The sequence below is a fragment of the Hipposideros armiger genome, unplaced genomic scaffold, assembly GCF_001890085.2.
Source record: "Hipposideros armiger isolate ML-2016 unplaced genomic scaffold, ASM189008v1 scaffold_194, whole genome shotgun sequence".
Taxonomy (NCBI): domain Eukaryota; kingdom Metazoa; phylum Chordata; class Mammalia; order Chiroptera; family Hipposideridae; genus Hipposideros; species Hipposideros armiger.
In genome coordinates this window covers 1036312-1055024 of record NW_017731544.1, presented here as the reverse complement: position 1 = coordinate 1055024, position 18713 = coordinate 1036312, and the positions used below count along the sequence as shown (strand labels likewise).

Here is an 18713-nt window from a genome sequence, read left to right as displayed (position 1 = left end):
GTGATAGCTTGAAAGGTCATGAAAACAGTTTTCTTAATCCTTTCATATTTGTGAAGCAATTAACACATAGTTATAGAGCATTAGCCTTGAGTAATAAGCCATACAAATAAGTCTTTGCCCTCAAAGACTTTACAATTTCGTCTAGGAGATAGGTATACACTAGAGAAAAGATAATGACTGCCAGGCAGACCCAAAAGCCCTGAGCTGGGGTAAAAGATTAGCGAATTTGAAGAACTGAAAAGAGGCCGTGGGTTTATAGCACAGCGAGCAAGGAGCAGGGTGGCATGCGGCAAGAATGAAGGCATAGGATGGGGCCAAATCATGCAGAGTTAAACCGTGGAAGGTGTTTGGATTTTAGCCTACGTATCATGATAAGCCATTGGAGTGTTTCAGGCAAAGGAGTGATATGATCTGATTTGTGTTTTAAAGGCATTCATGTAAAGACTAGAGAATGGTTTGGTTAAAAGTAAGAGCGGACTTGGAAGTGCCGGTTAGGAGGCTCTTTCAGGCAATAGATGACAATGACGCAGACGAGGGCGATAGCCCTGGAAAGGGAGAGAAGTGGACAGGTTCAAAATACTGTGAGGGGGAATCATCAGGACTTGTGACGTATGGGTGGTCTAGAAAGAGGGGAAGGAAAGAATCAAACGTGCCTGTATTTCTAGATTGAGCAGCTGGGTAGATGGTGATAGCGAAGAATGAATAAAACGTCGTGATTAGCAAGGAAAGGGGGTGCTTTTGAAGAAAAGGAATTGCAATGAAGGAGCTTGAAGACTCATTAGCAAATCACAAGTGGCCCATTTCAGCTCAGGATGATTTATGTGTGTGTCAGGGAGGGTTTGGATGGGATGAGATGGGAGAGATAAGACTGGACGGGGCTAGTTTGCATGGGTTTATAAATGTCAAGCAAATAAATATATATGGATGTGTGTGGTTTATCCATTTACATCATTATATAGAATTGTATCTGTTTTCTGTAGACTTGCTCTTCTCCTTTTTTTCTTGGAAGCAGGCCTAATCCTCAGGGAGGGTGATAAGGTGAGGGAAAGGACATAAGCAAGATGGGCTGTCCAATAGGGTAGTCGCTGGCCACAGGGTCAGCACCTGAAACGTGACTTGACTGAATTGAGATGTGGTCAAGTATAAAACGCACACTAGATTCTAAAGACTTAATATAAAGAGAAAGGATTTTAAATATCTCAATAATTTTTATATTGATCATATGTTAAAATAATATTTGAATCGATTGGGTTGAATGAAATATACTATTAAAATTCATTTCGTTAAAATTTTTAATGATGCTATTAGAAAAATTAAATTATGCATGTGCTCACATTATATTTCTGTTGGATAGTGCTGATCTGGACTGCTCCTAACTCATGCCAACTTCCCTGGGCTACCTCAAGAGTGAGCTTCCATCTTGCCAGTCTGTGGTTTCTTAAAAGCAGTACCCATGATGAGCAGAGCAAGCGAGACACTATGGATGAGTCATTCCAGGATTTGTCTTTAACAAACACTTGGCCAAGGCCCTTGGGTGAAACTAGAAGTCAGCTTTACCCACAGGAGTTGTCAATCCTCTACAACTCAAAATATGGGGTATCTGCAAAGCATTCCATAGCTCTGCTAATTTCTCTTCTCATTTTGTTTCTTGCTCTCCCTGCAAGATTTAGCTCTTTCTCCTCAAGGTTTGTAGGATAGATTGTTCCTGTGCATTTTCTCTAATCAGTTCTTCCCACTCAAAATTGCATGTTGTGCATTTTACTGTCATCAGCCAGGTGGTGTCGCAGTGCTAATCATCATAAAAAAATACTAGTATATTGAGGACTTTTATATAACTTGTACATAGCTGAAACTCCTCACAACGTCATGTAGCCTGTAGGAGTACCTGCGATATGTTGATGTTTACTAGTGGATTCTGTAAAGGCATTACAAGAGTCACAAGTGAGTGATTATTGAGCAAACAAGGAGAAACAAGGTTTGTGCATCTGGTCAGGAAAGGATAAGTCTGACTAATCCCTCTGTTTCATTGGTTAAGAAAGACTATATGGAAGAAGTTGTTTCAAGAGTTATTAAATGTGTAGAGCTTGTAAATTAAGGAGGTGCATAGGAAAGGATGTTTCATATAGAGCAAGAAAACTCTCTGGGGTGATAGCGGAAGCATCACTGGGTCTAGAAGAAGCAACAGAATGAGGAGCGTAGAGAGAACGAGGGCACCTGCCAAAGGAATCTCAAGGTAAGGCAGTCTTCGGAAGTCTTGGTTCATAGTGTAACCAAAAGGCCCCAGGCAGTAGGTAGAGAGAAATACTGTCTGAGCGATTTTGCAAATCAGCTGGACAAGGAGGTCAGTCTCATGAGGATGCATTTCATTTCTATACATACTTTTTTTTTTTCCTCACAAAGATGTATTTCTTTTTTTTCAAATTATTTATCTTTATCTTTTTATTTCAGTGTTATATCTATATTTACCTGAACTTGTAAGGCTCGTTTCCTATCAGGTTTTGCCCAAACTAAGGTTTATTATGCATTTAGTCATTGGAAACCTTTAAGCCTTTGAAAGGTTTTGCTTTGAACCAATGAAGCAATTATTTAAATAACGGCCCTATGATATTTTCACGTGAATGTCCTCCAAGCATGGCAAACGTAACATGTCCAACTGCTCAAGCCAGAAGCCTAGGCTTGATTCTTGATCTCTCTCTCTCATTCTCTCTCTCTCTGCCTCTCCCCGCCATCTAATAACCCAATTTAATACATTAGCTAGTTCGTCCATTCTATCTCTGAAACAGAGTTTGTCTCTCTCCATTCCTTATGCCCCACTGTAGTCAAGGACCCCATCCTCTCTCACAGGATGTCTGCAGCAGTCTCCTTAGTGCCCTCTTTGTTTCCATACTCACCCTGCTCTAACCCATTTTCCACACTGCAAGGTGATATATATGTATCACCTTATATTTATATCACCTATAAATATAAATATATATTTAATCGTTAATACCTTCTGGTGGCTTCCCATTGATCTTGGAATAAAAAAATAAATGACTTCTTAATGTGTCCTAAAAGGCCCCGCATGGTCTTGCTCCTGCGTACCTTGCAGACTTGTCTCAGACCAGCCCCTCTGCCCCACTTCACCCTCGATGCACAGCTTGTCCTCAGGTCTCAGACACATGAGGCTCTCCCCTGTATTTGGGCCTTTGCACACCCAATTCCATCTACCTAAAACAATTCTGTTTTCTATGTTGGACTGATTATAACTCATTCTTTAGATCTCAAAGAATTATCTGGGATCACCCAGTTTAATATTGGTCTACTATATTATCCTCTCGCTAAACATCCAAAACTTTATTCTTTAACTTACCATGACTAATTTACTTCCTCTTTTCCTCATTATATTATAAGCCCCATAAGTGCAGAAAACATGTCTGTGATTTCACCAGTGTATAACCAGTGTCTAGAAGTGCCTGGTATGTAATAAGTGGTCAACCAACAATTATTGGATAAACAGAAGGGTTAAAAACTGAATGACACGTGATATAAAATTTTCTTCCCTCTAGTGATAATCAGCATTTGCTTTTGTAAAGTGCTTTACAGCTTACAGAGTATTTCACATACATTTTCTTATTTAAAGTAGCTCTGTAACTTATATAATAGAAAAAAAAATGGATCTGTGTCAGTTATATATAGGACATGTGGTCAATTAAAAGGTTTATTTTAAGACAGAGCTTTTCATCTGGCAAGCTTTCATTATGCCTGAATATATTTTCCCTTAGGGTAAAGAATTTTACAGGGATGGTATGAATGTAGGAAGAAAAGTAGCAATTTTCCCTATACAGTAGAAGCTCTTTTAATTAATCACGACTTAATCAACCCACCAGATAAACTGATATTTTCCAAAAAAGGGTCCTGTTTCACAAAAAAATAAGTTGAATATATATGAAAAACGTAATTCAGTCAAGTCATTTAAAATGTATTATCAAATTAGGTGTGAATACTGTAAAATATTGGGAAGAGTCATAGAAACCTATGATTCTTCATTCAGAGTACTCTGCAAGTGTCTTTAATTTTTCACTCCACTTTAAATAAATGAAAGCTGGAACTCTTATAGAATGCATAATTGGTATGATGTATGAAAGGAAGACTTTGAGGAACTCAAAGCAAAATATTTGGCCTCCATTAGCAACTGACAAGTAAATGTTCATTTGTATATTTCAAATTAAAATGTTTATGATACGTGTGTATTACCTTTTGTAATTTATCTCTTCCTCTGACTGTCACATGACCCTAATCACACTAGGTAAAAGAGCTTCTAAGAATTTGACATTTTATGGGTTGGGGAGTACTCCACTCAAGCTACCATCCTAACTTATCACAAAATATGTGGAGAGCATAGTTTGATACTCACTGTTTCACTGGCACTTATTCACCACTTATTTACCTCTTATAAACTGGCCTTTTTTTTTTAATTGCCAAGTTTTTAAAAATTTTTATTGGGTAACTGTGTTTCTTCCAGGACCCATCAGCTCCAAGTCAAGTCACTGTCCTTCAGTCCAGTTATGGAGGGTGCAGCTCAGCTCCAAGTCCAGTTGCCATTTTCAATCTAGTTGTGTGGGGCACAGTCCACCATCCCATGCATGAATCGAACTGGCAACCTTGTTGTTAAGAGCACACACTCTAATCAACTGACCCATCCGGCTGCCCCTGTAAACTGGCTTCTTTCTCCTCTTCTGAATTGGCTCGCGTGGAAATCACCAGTGGCCTCCTAAGTGTCTACTCTCGATCCCTTTGTCATGTCTCTTTGACATTTTATACTGCTGCTCTTGCCTCTTAATCAAACCTCTCTTCCTCTTGGCTTATGTTACCAGACTATTCTGACTTTTCTTTTGCCTACCTGAGTGCTTTTTTTTTCCCCCCTCCTACTCCTTTATGGGCTCATATTTCTTTCTATTTTCTTATCCTATTTCCTATTATTTCTACTTTGATTTTCTTATACACACAGTTTTCACTGGTAGCCCCATCCACTAGTGTAGTCAAGAAAACTAATACTCTCTGTGGCCCAGTTACAGCATTCTCCTTTGGTACAAAAACTATAGGAATAATTTAATTATAACCAGAGGACAGGAATCAATGAGATGATCCTAAGGAAACTGGAATCCTGGTGTATGTGGTCAGTGTATCCCTTTCCTAGATAATGAAGGAAGGATAGATCAAATTCTACTCCATTCGGTTTCCATTTTCCAGGCTTCATGTGGACAATGTGTTTCTTTTTCCTTTACGTATTTTAATACCATTGATTTAATGTTGCTCAACATCTCTTTATCTTTTGATTTCTTAAGCGGAGTAATAATATTAAAAAAGGGTTCCTTCAATGTGTCAGGCATAGCTCTAGATGCTGTACTTATTTAGTTTAATTTTTAAAACAATATCATACATTTGCTATTATTAACCCCATTGCATACGTGAGGAACATGAGGCATTGGAAGTTCAAGAGCTTTGCCTAAAATTACACTAATAAATACTGGTGCTGAGGTTTACTCTTTCTGAAGGCTATGTTGTTTTATTTTTTGTTTTTGTTTTTCAGTGAATGCATTTAAATCTATAAATTCCTATCTAATCTTTACTTCAGCTACATTTAACAAATTTCAATAAGTAATATTCTCTTATCCTTTAGTTCTAAATATATCATAATTTCCATTGTGAGTTCTGCTTAACTCATGGGATATTTAGATGTGTTTTCCTCATAACATGTTGAACTTTTGCTTTTACTGCTTTATTAATTTGCTTACCTAAAATAACTTTTATTGATATTTATTTTCATTGATTATGTTTTGTTATGTTTTGAATTTTATTGGTTTATTTATTAATAAAATGAGAGGGGTAGCACAGCATTATGCCTATATATCACCTTCATATGTTACGAAAGAAATAAAAGATATGGATCCTATTCTCAAAGAGCTTAGTCCATTGGAAAGTTTTTATAACAAATAAGAGAAATCAAAAGAGAGCAATATAATAATTCCTGGGAATCTTGAGGTTAAGAAATTTAATAGGGATTCTGTCAATCAGAAACATTTTCATGAAAGTGATGGAATGCGAATTAGGTCCTCCAGGAAGGATAGAATTGTGGTGAATTGGGTTAAGGAAGGTGATTTTAGGCAAGGAGGCCAATGGCCAACCCAAAGGAAGTTATCATGGAATAAATACTGTGTTCTTGATCACTAACTAGACAATCCTTATTTTATCTCTTGGAATACAGGAAACAAGTCTAATCTTGGTTCCATATAACAACACTCAAAATAATGTTCATAAAACTACTAAATTTCTAGAAGTATCCTTTTTAAATTAACTCTTCTCTCAGTTATTATTCCTAATGCGTTTCTTCATTATGACTGTTCTATTGATGTATGTTAGTTAAACCTCATCTTTCTTAAAGTGGCACTCTTATAACAGCACATGGCCCCTGACTTTTTAAACGTCAGTTCCCAGAGTGAAACCCACAAAAAACACCAAGTGTGAGATCTTAAATATGAAATAGTGCCTTGTGGTAACCAAATCCACATGGTGGCCGTGTGGCTGGGACAGTGAAGGGGTAACATATTTACTTTTCGTAAGGTATAAGATTTTAAATGAAGAGTGTCAGCTAGATCAATTAGGTCTTTAAGTTAGCTTAGTGTTTAAGAGTTCAGACTTGGAATTCAACAGATCTGACTTTGAATCCTAGCTCCCTCATTTAAAATTATGTGACTTTGGATGAATTTATCCAATCCCTACGTGCCTCATTTGTCTCATCTATGAAATGGAGATAACAACATATCTATTTCACGGGGTTGTGAAAATTAAATCAGAGAACAAAGTAAGTCACATGTTGTGGTAGTTGGCACATGGTCAGTGTTTATTAAGTAGTAACCGAACATAAGCTTGGATATAAATGCCAGACAAACGAGGAGGCGCTTTCCTGTTCATACCAACCCCACTTGGTTACAACAGTATAAATTATATATGCCGGAAGTGGTCAAGTGTTAAATATGTAAAATATGCATATAAATATTGCTTCTGTATGGCTAATGAACCGGCCTGATAATTAATAATTAATGGGGCTATTAGTCACATTGGACCAAGTAATAGTGCTTCACTGTGTAACATGTAAGCAAAAGGTCTGTTCCTTTAAAAGGTACTCTTTTTAGTTGAGTCAGTACCATTTATGGGAATCTTCTCAGAAGGACAAAGGCAGGCTAGAAAAGAAATTGCTGGAGTAAACTGATATTCTAAAACCCTTCATGCACTTATATAGTTCTAGGTTAGGAAATAACAATTGTGGTGTAGTTGAAAATATACGACAGTATTGGCAAATATAATATAATGTAAGCCAACTTCTGTGGTTGGTGGTGATATCCGGGGAAAGTGATTTCCTAATAAATATTTTCAGTCTGAATTTTGATTGAATTACCATGATGTTCATAAAAATGAATGAGGAAAATAACCTTTTAACCCAGAAGTGCCAGAGAGAGTTACCAATGTATTATTTCATTGTATGTGCCCAATCTGTCTCTGAAATGTGGAGTCCTTCCATGAAGACTTTATACTAATGTATGGTGATATCCTGTACATTTTCAAATTGACCTACCCCTGACATCTTGTCCTTGATTCAGTACTACAGGGGCAACACAACCATTTATCACACTCCTAAACACAATATGTCTTTAACTGGGTCTTCATATTTCAATCCTCTAAAAGTGTATCTGGTTTGAGATAATTCTATTGACTTGACAATCCTATCAGGAGGAAAAATAGTTTTAATAAACTTAAAAAAAATTCTCCTGAGATGATATGCAAGTGATTTTTTAAAAGGTACGTTGAACTCAGCTAACCTGGTATTTTGCTTTTATAGTGGACTCTGTTAATGTGCTGGAACTGAAATTATATCCTTTCATGCTTTAATTTGAAAGTGACATTTTAGGTCATTGTGGAGAAATAGTTTTCACTCATAACTAAAACTAATACAGTAGAATGCAATTATATTATTGAACCCCTTTTTACCCAAATTTAGATATGCTTTATATAATATCATGTCTCTTGAAATGTAACTGCATTCAAATAAAAGCCTGGCATTACAGTTATTCTACATTGAAGAGAGAAGCTGTTACTGTTAGCCTTATCCCTCGCGGGCATATTTACTAGTCGTCAGGCCTAGAGAATTTTATATATAGGGTTCCAAAGTGTGACAAAAGGCTCTGTAGCCTGACAGATACATTGACCCAATGGTATTTATTGAAAGCCTGCTCTGGGCTTTCACACAATTGTGCTAATCGCACAATTTCTGCTCTCTCTGACTTTACCATCTTGGGGTGGGGGGAAATGTAGAAGACTAGTAGACATGCCAGTGGATGAATATTATCAAATGCTGAATATTTGCTCTGAAGGAATGCTGTAGAGACCAGCAATGAGGACCTACTTAAATTATGCTGTCAGGTAGGAGCCTACTTAAATTATGTTATCAGATGGAGTCCTGAGAGGAAGAGCCCGGGGAAGAAAATTACAGGTGGAGAAATCAGCAGGTCCAAACACCCTGAAACAAAGTGCTGGCCATTAACAGAGGGCAGGTTTCAAGGATGGGAGAGTCTTACAGAACCCAATGGGACCGGATATTGGAATAACAGAGTTAATCAGCTCCATCTCTGCTCGCATGAGACTACATTTTGAGTTGGATCGTGTTGTATTGCAGGTACCTATGTGGTTTACTACCCTCTACCATATGAGCAGATGTGCTGAAGCTCTTTAGTCATCACTGGATAGCTGCAACGACTAAAAAATTCAGAGAAGGTTTACTGATTTATCATTACCTTCACTTCCAAAAGCGATACTACAATACCCATTACATTATTTAACATGGCATGTTGTTATATTTTAAAATGTAAAATTTTCTCCCCTTAGTACATTAAGATATAAAGTACCTGTGGAGATCTGTACGCTTATCTTTACTCATCTTTCTTGACATTCATATAGCACTTCTCTCTTGATATTTGGATAGCACTTATTTACTCTAATGTTCTTACAAAGAACAAAGACTATTATACTAAAAAGTTAAGAGCGCAATTCTTTTGTGTCCCTATGTACCAAGGAATCTGTTTCAAGTCTCTGTGTATTTGAATTACACATCAGCCCTATTTTCTCACGTTGTCTTTCACCACTGAGCACATTCGACACATTATCAAGTACATGTCCTGTGCTTTTGACCCCCTCACCCATTTATTCATCAGTTTCTGCGGATGATGCCAAACTATGTTAGAACATGTGAACCCAATAAGGACATGATTAGTGCCATTTAATGATAATTGGCCTTGTGGTATTGTTTCCAGGAATATGTACATCATTAAAGTGGGAACCACTTATTTGCAAAATCAAAATCATCTGGTTACTAATATACTTCTGTTAACATATTGGTGTTCTCCACAGAGAGAAAAATGTGTGTTCCATGAATGTGGCTGCAAAAGAGTTTGTACTGCTTTCTCCTAAGTGGGCTTTTTAAGACTCTGTTTAAATACTTCAATCTGCTAATAACAGTCTTAGAATGGGAATTTGGTAACTGTCCTTTTTGTTTAAAGAAAAGGGAAGTGAGTTATATCTGCAGTCAAGTATGTCCCTGTGCATTTTTATTTCTTATTCTGACAGCCTACCTCTAATTTGTGAAGGGTTTTGGCTGGTGGCCAAACTCAGAGCAGCCAACTGCTATACTTGTTTGTGTCTGTATGTAGTCTCAAGTGTCCTTATAGTTGAAATGAAATAAGTCACAAGATTGGTGTACAGCAGACAACTCTAGACCAGGATTTCAGTGGATGCTTTATTTATTTAGTTCTTATGACTTTTCTGGTACATCTGCTTTTCTGTGAAGTGTTCTGTACATCTTTATAACTACTGAGACACATTCTTGATTTAAAGCAAAAAATCTTTTTTGTTAAAAAGATTTGCATTTCAATGCCAAAATATAGATTAAAGCATTATGAATACATAATAGTTGAATTTGCTAGGTAATGTGTCCACTTAAATTTGAGCTTTAATTTCTAAATGTCTAATTAGCAAAATACTGCCTGAATTATGTAGGCAGAAATTTTTATTGGACTGACAAGAAAAGCAGTTCTGAATTTCATAAAGCATTCACCGGGGAGGCTGTATTGTCAGTAGCAGTAATTACAGCAGGTAATGGTGTCGTTTACCCTGTTACAGACCACTGAATGTGAGGAGCATGGGACATCCCAGCTGTCACAACCTGTTAGCTCTCACGCTCCGGGATTTGCAGAATCACACTAGGACTCAGTCTTGGTGAATGAAAGGAAAACAAAAATAAACTGAGATTAAAAACTATGACAGCTTTTATAAAGAGACCTCTCTGGAAAACAAAAAAAAGTACATTTCTATAAAGTTGAAAGTCAACATGAGCACCCCTCTCTTTCGTGTGTGTTTCTTGGAGTCAAAGACTATTGGGCTGGCAGTAAATATAACCAACATCCCAATCTGCTGTTACTAACTGTGACTTTGCATTAGTCATTTAACCTTCTTGAGCCTTAATTTCTTCATGTGGTGAAGGAGGCAGCCTCTGCGGTCCAATTTCCTGTGTAAAGTTCCCTGTGTTTCTACCGGGAATAAACTCTCTTAGGTGCTGTTGAACAAATTAGGGTCTCTGCCCTCATGAAACTTTTATTCTAATGAAGAAGATACACCATAAATACATAAGCAAACAATTTTCTATAGTTTATTGCTAGGAGCGAATGCTGTGAAGAAGGAATCCCAGGTAAGGAAGGGGTGTGAGACAGAGCCTCTCTGAAGAGGCAGTCCCTGAGCAGAGGCCTGAAATAAGCCAGCAAGCGAGCCATGAAAAGATGGGGGTTAATAGCATCTCAAGAAGAGGGGATGGCAAGATGTTTTGTCTGTTCAAGGAAGACAGAGATGTACCTTAAAGGGACATCCTGAGTGAGTGAATGGATGTTAGTTATAATTTATGGGAAGATATGTGGAACATGGTTAAATACAAATAAAAGAGGGAGCCTTTAAATACACTTACTTGTCAGTTTTACTAGATCTGGGCCCCCAGAAAAAGGAGGGGAAGAAAGAAGGCAGTGACGAGGGAGGTGTGGGGTGTAATTAGAGGAGGGGTAGGATAAGAACGAGGGGTACAAAGAGTAAGTGTTTTCCCCAGTGTGGCTGGGAGGAGGGGAGGGGTCAAAGAGATCTTCACCGGGGACACAAGTCGCAAGGACTTCGGATTTTATTCAAAATGTGAATAGAGCCCTGGGAAGGATTGAGAACAGAGGGATGTCATGATCTGTTTAAGTTCTGAAAGAATCATCCTGCCTGTTGTATGAAATAAGAACGCTGCAGGTGGGTATATTTACATTCTAACTGAATGCACTCAGATATTCTATTGGTAAACCTATGGCCACTTTTAAAAAATCATGTACTTTCACACTTAGGGGAAATTTTTTTTTAATAGATGTGAGAGAAGGCCCCTGATTACAGCTGAGGTTCTTTTGGTATTTTTTGATGCTTTTCATTACTTTGAGGTTCCTCTTACCTCAGATAATGTTGAATTGGCAGGAGTGATCACAAAGGAGAACAAAAAAATGCTAACTTTGTGCCGGCATACTTGAGTTTTTCAGCCCCATTCAGGAAAGATTTTGAGATATGATAATGTGTTGCTAGACTCAATTAAACACCGACACGTGACTAATTTTGCAGGTATTTTCCTCTAAATAGTTGAATAGTGACAGAGAGAGGCGAGTTCAGGAGTATAAATCCAATCAGACCTGAAGAGAAGGTTTGGTGTCTGGTGAGAGCCTGCTTCCTGGTTCACAGACCGCTCTCTCCCTGATCCTCACAGGGCAGAAGAGGTCAGAGTTCTCTGGGATCTCTTTCCTTCGGGCGCTCATCCCATTTGTGAGGGCTCCACCCTCATGACCTCATCCCCTCTGAAAGAGCCCACTTCTAGATACCAACACCCTGGGCATTAGGCTTCAACATACGAATTTTGGGGAGACACAAACATTCTGTCCATAGCATTTAGTGTATCATTTTGTCTTGAGGTGCAGTGGGTTGGGATAAAGGATGGAGAGCAGAGGCCAGATTAGAAGACAGAGAAGCCGGGCGAGTCAGTGAAGAAGTGTCAGAGTGAACTCGGTCAGTCCACCATGGGAGTCTCTGTGCCAGCTAGTCTTTGGCAGCTGCAAATAGTCCCCGTGTCACCTTCCCGCCTTCCTCCTTCTGTCCCACTTTGCCTTAAAGGGACACCCTGAGTGAGTGAATGGATGTTAGTTACAATTTGTGGGGAAATAATGTGGAACATGGTTAAATACAAATAAAAGAGGGAGTCTTTAAATACACTTGTCAGTTGTACTCGATCTGGGCCTCCAGAGAGAGGAGGGGAAGAAAGAAGGCAGTGGCGAGGGAGGTGTGGGGTGTGATTGGAGGAGGGGTAGGATAAGAACGAGGGGAACAAAGAGTAAGTGTTTTCCCCAGAGCAGGATGTTGCTGATTATAATTAAAATATATGCTTGCAGTCAGGGAGAAGATTATAAGTTACAACTTTAAAAAAAATATTTGTTACTGTTCAATAATAAAAGAAAGTGGAATGAGTAAATTAGAAAGGAGTGTAAGTAAAACTTGCAGTTGGGGCAACAGGGCAAGAAGCCAGGGTGTAAGAAGGCAGGAGGTGACATGAGAAGGGAAAAGACAAAGTTTGGACCAGAATCTGTCCCCATTTGTTGTTATTCAGCTGTTCCTTAAGCTACACATCTTCTGGTCTTGAGGTCAAATTTCTATTCACATTCAAGCAGCCAATCTGATTGGGATCTGAGAGACCAAAGGCTTAAGGACAAATAATGGACTTAAAGAGAAGGGAAAGTATTGTCAGCTTGTTGAAGTGGGGTGCTCACTATTCAGGGGAACTGAATGATGAGCTGGCAGATTAAAGTCTTTCTCAAACTCCTCTGAACACTTGCATTGATTCCAGGGGGCAAGCGCTCCCCTCTGTGAGAAAACAGTGAGAAAAGAATTACTGCCTTTGAAGAAAACTAATCAAGTAAAAGTGAGTGATTCAGAATAAGGTTTAGAAGAAAAGCCATTTCAAGTTTTTGAAAAATATGTAATATTAAAAGAAGAGGCACTCTAACAATATTATCAGAAGAGAAAATCCTTTTTGGAATTTGAAAAAGATGACTTTCAAAATAACCAAAACAAAAAAGGTTTTACGGTATTCTTAAATTGATTCCTGGAACTCAAGGACTAAACAAAATACAGGGAAAGTTAGTCACCAACTTACTACCTAATATCTATATAAATATATCTACTGTACAGCAATTAAGCATATACATACATATATATATAATACATTCACACACATAAATTTTATAAAGATATACATCTTATGAGAAAACAACATCTATAAATATCTTGACAGGGATTCTGCCTTATTCATCTTATAACAATCACAGTTCTTAAATAAGCACAGTAGAATTTAACACATATTTGTAGCATCAATAAGCATATTATTACAAATAGACATTAAAAGATATTAGCTCTAAAATGTCAGAGATAATTGAATGCTCTGAAGCACACCAGACACACAGAAGCATGAAATAAAAGTGCACAAAAGATACTTATCTATACGTATTTTATGTTTTATCAAGCATACTGAAGAACAATATATATAATAATTTGGAATAGGAAATAGTCATATCGTATATTTTGCTGTGATAGAGTCTCAAATAACATGCTCTCAGAGATGAATTTTATAATGAAACTCATTTTTAAAATTAATTCCCAAGTGAAAAGGTTGATGGATCTCTTTTGCCCCCATAGTCACAACCCTTTAAGATCTGAGGACTTATCCTATTTTCTGTAAGTTGGAAGATACAAGATTAGAATACAGTGACTGCTCCAAGTGTAGAAAGCTTCTAAAATTGTCTTAAAATGCATGCAAAGGACTGACTAGGTTGGAATACTGTGGTTGTTTTTATTAGATAATTGTAAATTTCAGAAGTTCCCTTTTACATTGCACTTTGTCTTGAGGTACTTGTTAATGGTGTAGTTTGTTGAATATTCTCTCCAATCTTATTTTTTTGTAGGTATTAAAGCAGGCAGGCGTTAGGACTGTCAATGAAAGAACAGATCACATGGAGTTAGGGGGCGATGATCTTTTTCACCAACAGAGGTTTTCCCTAGCTTAGTGAAAGCCTTTCCTTTCTTTCAAATAAATGTCAATAAATGGGAAACCATGCCTCTTACCAAATTTAGGGGCAACACTAACATGAAAGCACAGGAGCAACAGCCTTGAACTTTTGCCTTGGTGAGGTTAAGCCTCATGATCTCTTAGGCAGTGCATAGGTACTGGTCTAAATTTTAAATCTTGGAGTGTTGCATGGAATTTGGATCAGTATAGTGAATTCCAGATGTAAAATACTGTGAGAAATTGAAAATGTTGATTTTGTATAGATTGAAGCCTGACCATTATTCATCCGTCCACATTTACCAAGCGCCTAAAGTGTGTCAGGCGTTATGGCAAGAACTGAGGATTCAAAAATCTATAATAGTGTTGTGTGAAAGGAGAGAAGGTTAGCATGCCCCTTGACAAGGATGGAGCCTCAGGCCTGACAACAGCATTTGGTGAAGGCATTGCCACCTACTTAGTGACATCTAACCATTGGTTTTAAGAACAAAACAAGCAAAACAGAAGCAGATTCATAGGTGCAAAGAACAAACTGATGGATGCCAGAGGGGAATGGGGTTTGGGAGCTGGGTGAAAAAGGCGAAGGGATTAATAAGTACAAATTGGTAGTTACAAAATAGTCATGGGGATGTAAAGTACATTGTTAACAATGTTGCAGCAACTAATGGGGGCGGGGAATCACTGCATAAATTATATAAATGTCTAACCACCATGTTGTACACCTGCAATTAACATAAAATAATATTGACTGTCAACTGTAACTGAAAAAAAATTAAAAACAAACACACACACACACACACACACACACACACACACAAAAGGATCTATAATAAAAATTTCCTGTCTCAAGGAGTGCACTGATTAATGAGGGGTGAGTAAGAGAATTAACAATAGTCTAACGCTAACTTGTGAAGCTTTCATCTGCATCAGGATGATTCTTAGGCGCTCTAGACATTTCCTCATTTAATCCTTGCAACTCTATGAAGAACATACAGCTATCACAATTCCTTTTCTACAGTTCTGAACTCTGAAAGGTCCAAACAGCTGTGGAAATTGAATGTTTATTTTTTAAATTCATTTATAGCAAAATTTGATGTGATGCTATTTCTCATATTTATTTAGTCAGTTTGGTATGACTAGTCATACTTTTTATTACAGGAATATTTCTTTGATTACTGAGTACTGCCCCAAGTCTTGCTAGAGATTTTATTCCTGTACTATTATAAGATCAATTTAACAGAGAAGGAAACTGGGATTCAGAGGAATTAAATAATTTTGTTCAGGATATGACAGCTAGAAAGGCAGAGTCAGGATTTAAACAGAGGTACCCTATCTCCAAAACCCTTACTCTTTACTACACATTCTGGCTTTCACGTGTTATGATACAATTAAGCACAGGATCTGTGGGTTCTGTGGGGCTCATTTAGAGTTCTTTTTTCTTACCTTATTTTTTTTTCAATTATAGTTGACATTAAATATTGTTTTATATTAGTTCAGGTGTACACCATAGCGGTTAGACATTTATATAATTTGCGAAGTGATCCCTCCTATTAGTCGAGTACCCACCTGGCACTATACATAGTTGTTACAATATTATTGACTATGTTCCCTATGCTGTACTTTACATCCCCGTGACTATTTTGTAACTATCAATTTGTGCTTCTTAATCCATTCACCTTTTTTACCTCCAACCCCCTCCCATCAGGTTGTTCTCTGTATCTATGAATCTGTTTCTGTTTTGTTTGTCATTTACATTGTTATTTAGATTCCACATATTAAGTGAAATCATATGGTATTTGTCTTTCTTTGTCTGACTTATTTCATTTACCATAATGCCCATCCATGTTGTCACAAAAGGTAAGATTTCATTCTTTTTTTTTACTGCAGAGTAATATTCCATTGTATAAATGCACCACACCTTCTTTATCCAATCATCTGTTGAAGGGCACTTCATATCTTCACTTCACATGCTTCCATATCTCAGTATTGTAAATCTCACTGCAATGAGCAGAGGGGTGCATGTATCTTTTCAAATTAGTGTTTGGTTTTTTTCAGATAAACACCCAGAAGTGGAATTGCTGGGTCATAAGGTAGTTCTATTTTTAATTTTTTGAGGAACCTCCATACTGTTTTCCATAGTGGCTGCACCTACAGTGCACGAGGGTTCCCCTTTCCTCCACACCCTCACCAGCACTTGTTTGTTGATTTATTGATGATAGTCATTCTGACAGGTGTGAGGTGATATCTCATTGTGGTTTTAATTTGCATTTCTCTGATGATTAGTGATGTTGAGTATCTTTTCATGTATCTATTGGCCATCTGTGTGTCCTCTTGGGAGAAATGTCTGTTCAGGTCCTCTACCCATTTTTTAATCAGATTGTTTATTTATGTTTGGTGTTAAATTGTATGAGTTCTTTGTAAATTTTGGATATTAACCCCCTTATCAGATGTGTCATTGGTGAATATCTTCTCCCAGGCAGTAGGTTGCTTTTCATTTTGTTGATGGTTTCCTTTGGTGTGCATATTTTTTTTTTGTTTGATGTAATCCCATTTGTTTATTTTTTGTTTGTTTGTTTGCCTTGCCTAAGGAGATATATCAACAAAAATATTACTAAGAATAATGTCAGAGAGTTTACTGCCCATGTTTTCTTTTATCAGTTTTATGGTTTTGTTTCTTACATTTATGTCTTTAATCCAGTCTGACTTTATTTTTGTATATACTGTAAAAAAGTGGTCCAGTTTCTTTCTTTTTGCATGTATCTGTCCAGTTTTCCCAGCACCATTTATTAAATAAACTGTATTTGCCCCATTGTAATTCTTGCCTTCTTTGTCATAGATTAATTGACCATATAGATGTGGGTTTATTTCTGGATTCTATTCTGTTCCCTTGACCTATGTGTCTGTTTTTTTTTATGCTAGTACCATGCCATTTGGATAACTATGACTATATATTATAGTTTGATATCAGGTAGCATGATACCTCCAACTTTGTTCTTCTTTCTCAAGATTGCTTTGGTTATTTATTTATTTATTTTTGTGGTTCCATATAAATTTTAGTATTATTTGTTCTAATTCTGTAAAAAAATGCTGTTGATATTTTGCTAGGGATTGCTTTGAATCTGTAGATTGCTTTGGGTAGTATGGACGTTTTTATTTATTAAAATTATTGGGGTGACATTGGTTGGTAAAATTATATAGGTTTCAAGTGTACATTTCTATAATATATCATCTATATATCACATTGTGTGTTCACCACCCAGAGTCAGTTCTCCTTCCATTACTATGTATTTGACCCCCTTTTCTCTTTTCTAGAAGATACAAATAAATGGAAGCATATACCGTGCTCATTGATAGGAAGAACTAATATCATTTTGTTAATAAAATGTATGGACATTGTAATAATGTCAATTCTTTCTATCCATGAGCATGGTATATGCTTCCATTTATTTGTATCTTCTTCAATTTATTTCTTCAATGTCTTACAATTTTCCAAGTACAGGTCTTTTATCTCCTTGGTTAAATTTATTCCTGGGTATTTTTTTGATTCAATTGTAAATGGGATTTTTTTTTCTTATTTTCTCTTTCAGATAGTTCATTATTGGTGTATAAAAATGCAGCCAATATCTGTATATTAATTTGTATCCTGCTTTTAGGAGTTTTATGGTTTTATTTGTTTGCTACTTTACTGAATTCATTTATCAGTTCTAATAGATTTTTTTTTGGGGGGGAATCTTTAGGGTTCTCTCTATATAATATCATGCCATCTGCAAATAATGACAGTTTTACTCATTTCTTTCCAATTTGGATGCCTTTTATTTCTTTTTCTTTTCTGATTGCTGTGGCTAGGACTTCCAATACTATATTGCATAAAAGTGGTAAAAGTGGTCATCCTTGTTTTGTCCCTGATTTTAAAGGAAATATGTTTAGGTTTTCACCATTGAGTATGATGTTAACTGTGGGTTGGTCACATATGGATTTTATTATGTTGAAGTGTGTTCCCCTTATCCCTACTTTGCTGACAGGTTTTAATCATAACTGGACGCTGGGTTTTGTCAAATGCTTTTTCTGCATCTAGTGATACAATCATGTGACTTTTATCCTTTATTTTTGTTTATGAGGTATAGCACATTATTTGTGGATATTGAACCAGTCTTGCATAGATATTGAACCTGTCTTGCATCCCAGGAATAAATCCCACCTGATCATGGTATTTTAATGTATTGCTGAATTCCGTTTGCTAATATTTTTTTGAGGATTTTTGCATCTATATTCATCAGGGATATTGCTCTGTAATTTTCTTTTTTTGTAGTGATTTTCTCTAGTTTTAGAATCGGGATAATGTTGGCCTCATAAAATGAGCTTAGGAGCATTCCTTCCTCTTGAATTTTTTGGAATGGTTTGAGAAGGATAGGTGTTAATTCTGTTTTGAATGTTTGGTAAAATTCACCTGTGAAGCCATCCAGTCCAGGACTTTTGTTTGTTGGGAGTTTTTTTGATTACTGATTCAATT

General features: G+C 36.8%; 1 protein-coding gene across 1 annotated transcript in view; it reads left to right on the top strand.

Moving 5' to 3' along the window:
- NELL2 (neural EGFL like 2) overlaps nt 1–18713 on the top strand; it is a 329178-nt gene that overhangs the window by 199597 nt on the left and 110868 nt on the right. The gene's annotated exons all lie outside the window — the stretch shown is intronic.